Here is a 10,781-nt window from a genome sequence, read left to right as displayed (position 1 = left end):
GGCGGCCTCTAGGGTGCGGCAGGGAGGGGCCGCGGCGGCGGGCGGAGGGGGAGGGCCCGGCGGAGCCCTCGGAGCCAGCCTCGAGGGCGCGGGTGTCCGGCCGCCGCCTGGCCGCGCCGCCCGGCTCGGGTTGGGTGGGGGCCGTGCACGGCTCTGGTCCCCCCAGCCCGTCCCCCTCCGGACCGGGGCGCGCGGTCCGGTGGCTGTCTGTCCGTTCCTCGCTCCTCACGCAGCCCCTCCGCACGACCCCGCGCGGAGGCGCCGAGAGAAAGTGAGGAAGAGCAGGCTGCGGGAAGTGAGAAGGGAGGGGACCCTTCCAGGGCCTCCCCTACCCCGGCTCCGACCCGCCCCTTGCCCCGGAGGGAGGGTGAGCCGAGTGGGCTGGAGTTGTGGTGGGGGAGCCTTTCGGCCCCTTTCCCCACCACCCTGGCCCGCGCGACTCCTCCATCCCCTGGCGATTTCCAGTGTGAAGCTCACGCCGGTACAAATCTTCCTGGGGTCACATTGAGAGGCGGGGATATAGCCCAGATGCTGCAAGTCGCTGAGAATGTGCAGATGAAGACTGTGCCGAGATTTACCTCTCCATGCCTAAGTCCTGCGCGCGCCTTAAGTGGCACAAGCGCCTGTGCGTGGGGTGGGGTGTCGACGCCTCTTGTGAGAACTGCTCCCACCTGGGTCCTGGGCGGGCTGGGTCCGGACGCCCCTTTCCCTGGCCCCACCTGTGCCCTGGAGCGTAGCTGGGCCCCGCTGGCGCTTTCTGGAGAACAGAGGAATACCCCAGGTGGAGGAGCGGAGGAGGAGCGGGCATTGGAATCAGCGTTCGTTTTAAATGGAAAAGAAAATGCAAAAATCCTGGGGAGATTCCCGCAAGGGTGTAAACACTGAGGCCCTGGAGATGGAATTAGTAGTAGGTTTGCGCGCGTCAAGGGGCTGGATGCGCTACTTTTCCAGTGTACCTAAATAGAGGAGCCCCTTCCCTCCCCCCAGCTAGACAAAGTCTAAAGTGATCTGTGCCTTATCCGAGCGCGGTGATGTGACATTAACTGGATTCCCCCACAAGTCGGCATCGGAAGGAATCTCTACGAAGTTGCATCACAAAATGTGCTTTCTGTCCACTTGAGTGTTTAACTAGGGGAGCTCATTTTCTGGTACAGGGGTTCTGAGGAGGAGATGAGGCAGTTTTCTCATTTTGGCAATGGAGGAACGTTCGCCATATTTGGGTTTGCTTCACTTTTCCAACACAGACTTGGTCGAGCTAATGTGAAAGTTTCTTGACAATGGGTGTGGATACTGACTAAATATTGTTAAAGTGGTCGCAGTGGCTAGATAAGGCTTCTGCCCCTTTCTCTTCCAGGGCCTGGATTTGCTAGTGGAACTAAGTTTTTCCCGAAAGAGGTGACAGAATAACTGAGAACAATCTGCTGGGCTGTGGAATCCAGTCCTGAGCTCACTGTAAGTGCCCCTATGACGTACTTAACATTTCTCCCAGGGGCTGTTGTATACACAAGACTTCTGTATACTTGTGATCCCAAATGCTCCTTGTGATCCCACAGACTACTTTATCTGACACTCTCCCTGCCCCGTTGAAGACTTTTTAATATAAAATAAATCATAGAGCTATAAAGACTTTAAGGCTTTAAACTCTTGTTTAATAAACAAATCTGGAAAGGAATCCTGTCGAGATTAAGTCATTTGCACAATCTCGTCTAATTAGGTGTTTAAAAACCCAGTCTAGGTTGCTTTCCACTATCTAAGGTTTTATTCCCAAATACCAGTGTTATGTTGGGTTTCCAAAATAAAAAATACTTTAAAAATTATATTTCAGTGGTTTGAGCTCCCACTCCAAGTGATGAATTTTTGGAACAGGCCTTACTTACGGTTTGTGTTTAAAGACTAAGGACATTTAAAGGTAAATTAATTTTGGTTTTAAGAAAATTGTGCAGATATTATAAACTGAGACCCTAAGTTAAAGATAGTTTATAAATGATTACTGAAACGAGACACAGTTGTTCCTTCTTGATCCCGGGAGCTAGAATTGATCCCATTTGCTGTTAGTCACGACAATCCATAATTTGGGTCACTGATGAGTTAGTTGCATTTATTTTCAGTGCCACTGATAGAATTTCCAAATAGTCACCAAACAGTGTTATACAAGTGAACTAACTTCTGACTCATTTTTTGCAGAGGGAAATAGCAAACTCATCTATAACCAGATCTTCAGCATATTTTTTTTTTAAGAATCAAGAATCAACATTGAGCTATTTTCTGAAAGTAAACCATTAAAGCCCTCCTGGAGGCTGCCCAACGGTCTGCGAACTTGAACCTGAGAAATGGACTTGTTTTTCATCAGGGTGATCTCCTTCTTCAGCTGAATCATCAGAAGTGGTGAGACAAAAAGACTCCTACCCAGCCAAACTGCTTCAGACAAATTCAATCAGTTTGTCAAGGAATGGAGCTGTATAGTGTGGCCAGATCACCATCTGCTTGCACCACCACTGAGCTGTCTCTCTACGACTGCCACCTACATGTAGGTTGTACCCAGTGCAGGGCATCCCGCTGAGGCAGGGCTTGGGAGCTGAAATCCTGCTCCATTCACCAAGCCAAGTTTATTGGTGCCTGGCCAAATGATGTGGCTTCTTTTTCTAATTTGCACCAGTGCACCCTGTACGGTCTAGTGACATGTCTGACCATCCCAATCCCATACCCCAGTCCTATCTGAGATTCTATTCCTTACCTCAGATGGATTCAAGATTTTCATGAACAAATTAGGTGTCTTGCAAAAGATGAAATGTTTGACCCCAATTGAAATTAATTTCATAGGTGAAGCTCAAAATATTACCATATATAGGAATTATGTATATATTTATACATGTATGTATATACAGTTAAGTAGATACCATTGTCTATGTATCAGAAGTTAGCACAGTTTAAATGGGTAAATGTTTAAAATAAAACTATTTGGGGTATTTGAATCGGTTTCATATACGGATTTCTGGACTTCACAGAAATATGTGCTATTTAATTCTATTTTAACAAATATAAAGTGCCAGGCACTATACTAAACAATATGTATCCAGTAATGAAAAATAATACAAACATTCTGCTTCTAGTAGTTAATAATCTAGATCCAGAGATTGAACCCATGTCTTGTGTCTCCTGCATTGGCAGACGGGTTCCTTTCTACTGGCACCACCTCGGAAGCCCCAATAATCTAGTCAGGAAGAGAAATTATAAGGTCACAAATAAACTTGTGATTAAATAATTACAGTAAAGACTATGAAAGAAATGCTAAAATGGAGAATAACAAGGCACATTTATTTCAGATTAAGTGGCTGGAAGGAGCCTTTCTGTGAAAACGACATTTTAGCTGGGACCCGAGGATGAATTGGAAAGAGTGTGTGAAGTGAGTCCTCCATGCCATTTAAAGTACAGGAAAAAGAATGAAACATTGCCATCTGCAGCAGCTTGAATGGATCTAGAGATTATCATACTAAGTGAAGTAAGTCAGAGAGAGAAAGACAAATGTCATATCACTTATATGTAGAATCTAAAAAATGATACAAATGAACTTGTTTACAAAACAGAAATAGAGTCACAAACATAGAAGACCAATTTATGGTTACCAAAGAGGACAAGGGGGCAGGGAGAAATTAGGAATTTGGGATTAACACATACACACTTCTATATATGAAATAAACAACCAAGACCTACTGTGTAGCACAAGGTGCGTGCATGCTAAGTTGCTGCAGTCGTGTCCGACTCTTTGTGACCCTATGGACTGTAGCCCGCCAGGTTCCTCTGTCCATTGGATTCTCCAGGCATGAATACTGGAATGGGTTGCCATGCCCTCCTCCAAGGGAAATTCCCAACCCAGGGATCGAACCTGTGTCACTTACGTCTCCTCATTGCAGGCAGACTCTTTACCACTAGTGCCACCTGGGAAGCACCCCACCCCTGAGCTATATTCAGTATCTTGTAATAACCTCTCTTGGAAAAGAATATGAAAATATATAAACACGTATATATTTATGTATAACTAAATCACTTTGCTGTGTCACTTTCCTGAAACTAGCACAACAAACATTGTAATCAACTATATTTCAATGAAAAAAAAGAAAACCTTTGAATTCAGCATAGAATATGGTACATTTAAGGGAAAGCAGAATAAATAGCAAAATAAAGTAGACAGCTAAGATAGGAGAGGCTACAGGCCAAACTCAAAGCATATAGACTCCAGAAAACTAGTGAAGTTTTATTCATGTATTTGTCATTTCCTTTTACAAGTACCTTATCCTTGTTGAACTTTTTCTCTTTCTTTAAATTCTGGCTTTTCACTCAACTTCCCTGATGGCTCAGAGAGTAAAGCATCTGCCTACAATGCAGGAGACCCAGGCTCAATCCCTGGGTTGGGAAGATCTCCTGGAGAAGGAAATGGCAACCCACTCCAGTATTCTTGCCTGGAAAGTCCCATGGATAGAGGAACCTGGTAGGTTACAGTACATGGTGTCTCAAAGAGTGGGACACGACTGAGTGACTTCAGTTTCCACTTTCTTTCTAGGAATTTTATTTCTAACGGCATTTCAGCCATTGCTTCTCCTCTAATCAGCACTTATTTTCTTTGTTTTCTTTCGTGCACTGTTACTTCTCCGAGGTTTTTTTCATACATGGGAATTGAATGTCCGTGTGACTGTAAACTCCATGAAGGCAGAAATTGCATTTCCTTCTTGATCACTCCAGCACAGTCTTGTACAGGCTCACAGTACGATGGGTGCTGACCTCTAGATAAATGCTGCTGATTGTCCAATCTTGTGTGACTCAATGCTTTTTAAAGGTTTTAACTAGAGAAAATATTTGCATTATAAAAATTTTGAATTGTTATAACAGGAGGGAAGACACAACTTAAAGTGCACCCTTGCCAAGAAATTTCAGGAGACATTGCCACTAAAATGCGAGTCCCCTGAGGAAGGATGGCGAATAAATACAAATCCTTTAAACATTACAGACCAATTATAGTTCAAGTACACTGATGACAGTCACCGACAGGGCTGTTGGTAGGGGGTTTTATATAGTCTTTCAGATGTTTTCAAAAGTTGGCACCTGCCACATGCCAGATCCTGCTCTGGACACTGGGGACAAAGCAGTGAGCAAAACTCCTCTCATGGTGCTCTGTTCCATTGTGGGAGGCAGATAACAAGTAGTTACAGAACGTGCCAGAAAATGCTGAGTGCTGTAGAGGAAGGGGGTCATGGGAAGAGAGTACAGGGGCTGAGAAAAATAATAATTTTATTTAGTAAGACTCTACATACGAACGATTTCCCTTCCAAGAGTGCGTTCGTAATTCCAATCTAAGTCCAACAAAGTGAGCCTAGGTACCCAACTAACACAATTGGCTATGTAGTACTGTACAGTAATAGATGTGTAATACTTTTCACACAAATAATACATAAAAACAAACACAAAAGATAAGAGAACATTTTTGGTCTTTGATCTTAAGAAAACATTTTGATCTTACAATATCTTGGAAAGTACAGTAGTACAATACAATGGCTGTCATACAGGGGCTGGCATCGAATGAACAGGCAAGACGAGTTCCTGGAGGAGGGAGAGAAGGTGGGAGATGGTAGAGCTGAAGGGTCGTCAGCAGTAGGTGACCAAGGGCCAGCCGCTGTTTCACTCACACCTGATGCTGATGGAATGCACATTCACATCTTTGAAACTTCACAACTTGAAGGTTCGTATGTAGGGGACTTACTGTTTACAGTGAGTCCTCTATATCCACAAGTTGTGCATCTGGGGGTTCAGTTAACTGCCATTGAAAATACTAAAAAAGATGCCATGAAGTTCCAAAAAGCAAAACTTGAATTAGCCGTGCACTGGTGACTATTTACATGGCTATTACATAGTATTTACATTGTATAATAAGTAATCTAGAGATGATTTAACATATATATGGGAGGATGTGTATGCATTATATGCAAATACTATGCCATTTTGTATAAGGGACGTGAGCATGTGGATTCTGATAGCGAAGGTTCTAGAACCAATCCCCTAGGGATACCATGGGTGACTGTATGTTGTCAGGAAAGGTGTCTCCTGAGGTACAGGCAGAGACTGGGGAATAGATATTAGAGCAGAGTGGGCTACATGCATGCGGATGTCTGTAAGTATAGGGAAAAGCAAGTCAAAGGCCATAAAGCAAGCATGCTTGGTATGTTTAAGGATTAGCAGAGAGACCAGTGCAGCTGGAGCAGAGTGGGTGACAGAGGAAATGAGAAGAAATGAGGGCAGGCAATATGGGGCAGCCCAGAGCCCTGCATTGCATAGAATTTTACAAACTGTGTTATAGACTTTGGCTTTTCCTCCGAATGAAGCAGTTATCACTCTGTGGTCTTGGAAATAAACTCTGTACGTTAATTTATTATTAAATAAATAACAGCTATTTCCTATTACAGAGCAAATTAAATACAAGGAAGTAGTTAAGTGAATGTTGGGAAACTGAAAAAAGATTATTTAAGTAAATAGTGACTGCAGGAAGCCCCTCCCATCCCTAGGGATTGGGGAACAAGAGAAGTTGAAATTACCAAAACCTGGAAGCAGACAAAGGAACCCCGGGGTGGGTACCTCCAGGATGGGGACATGAAATTGATTGTGGGCATTCTTGGAAAAAGCAAGAGTGGAACTAACTGCCACTGACAGGGTACATTCGTTTTCTAGGCTGCCATAGCAAAGTACCACAATCTATGTGGCTTAGAGCAATGCAGAAATGTATTTGCTCACAATCTGAAAGCAGAGGGAGGGCAGAGTTTGTTTCTTCTGTTCTGGGACTGTGTCCTAGGTCTGGCAGGCTCAGGCGCACCTTTGCTTGGTTTGTAGGTGGTGTTCTTCTTGTTTCTTCACATCGTATTCCCTCCAAGCATGTCTGTCTCTGAGTCCATAGTTCCCCCTTTTATAAGGACACCAGTCATGTTGGATTAAAGTCTACTTCATCTTAACTCATGCACCTGCCAACACCTTCTTTTCAATTGAGGCCAACTTCAGAGGTACTGGAGGTTAGGTCTTTAACATCTTTGGGGGGGCACAATGTAATTCTTAACCCAAGATGAGGGGCATCACTGGGGCGATCCAGACAGGAACAGCAGGGAAGGAGGAAGGAGCAAGTCTCTTCTCTTGTCATTTTGCCTTCCAGCCTCCCTCCCATGCCCTGTCTTAGGTCAGGTTGCCAATAAACAGAGCTCAAGATGCGGATCCATGGCCAGTGATTTACTGAAGGAGAACTGTTAGGAAAGGATAGTGAGGGAAGCTGGATAAGGCAGGAGAACAAAGCTAGGTAAAGATGTAAACTGGAACCTAGCTTCATTCTGATCCTACTAAAGCGTGAATTGCACCACAGAACTGGTTTCAACTTGAGGCAAGGGTGAGGTGGGATGATTTTTTTTAATCCTTATGTTGGTTATTATTTGCTGGTTGCCTTCTCTTGGGACATAAGCCCCCAGGTACATAGGTGCCGTTCTGCCATAACAATGCTCTGGAGAGGGGGCAGCTGTGAACTCTAGTAGCCCACATTTTTCAAGGAATTTGTCCATTTGATCTGTTGGCATACAGTTGTCCATAATATTGCCTTGTTATTTTTTTATTCTATAGAACCTGTAGAAGTGGCACTTCTCTCGTTCCTAATATTGACAGTTTGTGTCATCTGTCTTTTTTCCTGATCAGTGTGGCTGGAGGTTTATCAATTTTATCCAAGAACTAGTTCTTGCCTTCATTAAATTTCTCAATTGTTTTTCTGTTTTCTTTTATTATTATTATTTAGTTGGTTTCCCTTCTGATCTTTATTGTTTACTCTTTTCTGCTTACTTTGGGTTTACTTTACTCTGATTTAACTAGTTACTTATTATGGAGCCAGAAGTCATTAATTTGGGACCTTCATCTTTTTCTAATGGATGCAATTAGTTATATACATTTCCCCATAGTACTGATTTTAGCCACATCCCACAGATTTGAAATAAGCTTTCAATTTCATCCAGTTCGAAGTACTTTCTGATTTTCCTGTTGAGTTCTTCTTGACCAGTAGTTTATTTCTGCTGCTGCTGCTAAGTCGCTTCAGTCGTGTCCAACTCTGTGCGACCCCATAGACAACAGCCCATCAGGCTCCCCCATCCCTGGGATTCTCCAGGCAAGAACACTGGAGTGGGTTGCCATTTCCTTCTCCAATGCATGAAAGTGAAAAGTGAAAGTGAAGTCGCTCAGTCCTGTCTGACTCTTCGCGACCCCATGGACTGCAGCCTACCAGGCTCCTCCATCCACGGGATTTTCCAGGCAAGAGTACTGGAGTGGGGTGTTTTTTTTAAGCCTTTATGTTATTGATTCAAATTCAGTTCCATTGCAGTCAGAGAGCATCATCTGTATGAATGGATTCTTTTAACAACTTTTTGAGACTTTTTTATGGATGGAAAAATGGTCTAACTTGATACACATTCTGTGTACAATGGAAGAAAATATATATTTTGCTGTTTGGGGGCAGAGTGTTCCATAAGTGTTAAATTGTTTTGTTAGTGTTGTTCAGTTTTCTGTTTTTAGTTGATTTTTCCGTCGCTTGTGCTACCAGCTACTGAGATAGCTCTGAATGTGTCAGGTATTTTTCTGTTTCTTCCTGGAGTTCCATCAGTCTTTGTTTCACACATTTTGAAACTCTGTTAACTGAGCATATATGCATTTAGGACAGTTATGTTTTGCTCATGAATTTTTCCTCTTGTCATCATGAACTATCTTCTTTTATCCTTGGTGATAATCTTTGCTACAAAATTTACTTTGTTATTAATATAGCCACTCTATTTTGATTAGTGGTAGCAGACTTTCCTCCCACCCTTTTACTTTTGGTTTATTTCTGTCTTAATATTTGAAATGCATCTATTGTAGGAAGTGTATAGCTGAGTTTTGTTTATGTCTGTCTCTGTGATAGCCTTTGACTTTTCATTGAGGTGTCTGGACCCTTTCTATTTGATGTTGGGTTTAAGATTCGTCACCCGTCTGTTTCTTTATTTGTCCCCTCTATTTTTTGGTTCTTTTAAAATTCTTTTGGATTGGATATTTTGATTTATTCCATTTTTCTCTGTCATTGGCTTATTAGCTACACCTTTTACTTTTTTCGATGGTTACTTTAGCATTTGGAGTATTTTTCATTTCTCATAGCATATCTTTAGTTAATATGATACCATGTCATGGATAGTATAAAAACCTTAGCAGTATACTTGTACTTTCCTCTCCTAGACTTTGTACATATTCTCCATGTATGTTATAAACCTTGGTGTGTATTGCTGTTTAGACAGATTTTTTTTTTTTCAGATTTAAAAATAGGGATAAAAGTCTTTCATGTTTACTCACATAATTATAATTTCTGATGCTCTTCATCCCTTAGAACAGATCCATATTTCTTTGTGCTATGATTTTCCTTTTGACCGAAGAACATGTGTTGACAGTTCTCATAGAGTCTGAACATGGTGACTCAGCTTTGGTCTGACAAAGTCTTTATTTTGCCTTTGTTTTTTTCAGAGACATTTGTGCTGGGCATAGAACTTTTAAGTTGACAGGGTCGTTGTTTTTTCCCTAAGTCCTTTAAAGATATTGTTCTATTGCCTTAACTTGTTATTCTTATTTTGTTTTTTGTTTATAATCTATTTTAATTCTCTGGTTTTCCCCTTATCAGTGAGTATAATCCTCTTAATACTGTTACACCTTTGTATAATTTTCTTCATGTTTCTTGTGCTTGGGACTTGTTGAGCTTCTTGGATTTGTGAGTTTACAGATTTCATCAAATGTGAAACATTTCCGGCCATTATGTCTTTAGTATCTCCTCTCCTCTGGGGACTCTAAAAATATATCTTATCAGGGATCTTGAAAATGTCCCTTGGCCCACTGACACTCTTTTAACTTTTCTTCTTCTTCTTTTTTTTTTTTTTTAGTCACTACTTTCTCTATATTTCATTTTGGTTTCTACATCCTCAAGTTCACTAATCTTTAATTCTGCAGTATCTAACCTGCTGCTGTCTTATCTTGGGTATTTTCTAATTCAATCACCCCATTTTTCATCTTGAAAAGTTTGATTTGGGTCTTTAAAAAAATCTTTCAAATCTGCACTTTACTTTCTTAATCTTTCTCCTATATTCTTGAACATAAGGAATATAATTATAGTAACTGTTTTAATGTCCTAATCTGACAATTCTGTCATCCATGCAAATTCTGGAACTGTGTTTATTCATTGTTTTTTCTCCTTCTTATGGCTTATCTTATCCTAGTTCTTTGTAAGCCTGATAATTTTTGTTGTTGTTGTAAAATACCAAACCTTGTGATTTTTACCATCACTTCATGGGAAATAGATGGCAAAACAGTGGAAACAGTGTCAGACTTTATTTTTTTGGGCTCCAAAATCATTGCAGATGGTGACTGCAGCCATGAAATTAAAAGACGCTTACTCCTTGGAAGGAAAATTATGACCAACCTAGATAGCATATTCAAAAGCAGAGATATTACTTTGCCAACAAAAGTCCGTCTAGTCAAGGCTATGGTTTTTCCAGTGGTCATGTATGGATGTGAGAGTTGGACTGTGAAGAAGGCTGAGCGCTGAAGAATTGATGCTTTTGAACTGTGGTGTTGGAGAAGACTCTTGAGAGTCCCTTGGACTGCAAGGGGATCCAACCAGTCCATTCTGAAGGAGATCAGCCCTGGGATTTCTTTGGAAGGAATGATGCTAAAGCTGAAACTCCAGTCCTTTGGCCACCTCATGT

This window comes from Bison bison, unplaced genomic scaffold (assembly GCF_000754665.1).
Source record: "Bison bison bison isolate TAMUID 2011002044 unplaced genomic scaffold, Bison_UMD1.0 scf7180017864111, whole genome shotgun sequence".
Taxonomy (NCBI): domain Eukaryota; kingdom Metazoa; phylum Chordata; class Mammalia; order Artiodactyla; family Bovidae; genus Bison; species Bison bison.
This window is presented reverse-complemented; position numbering follows the sequence as displayed.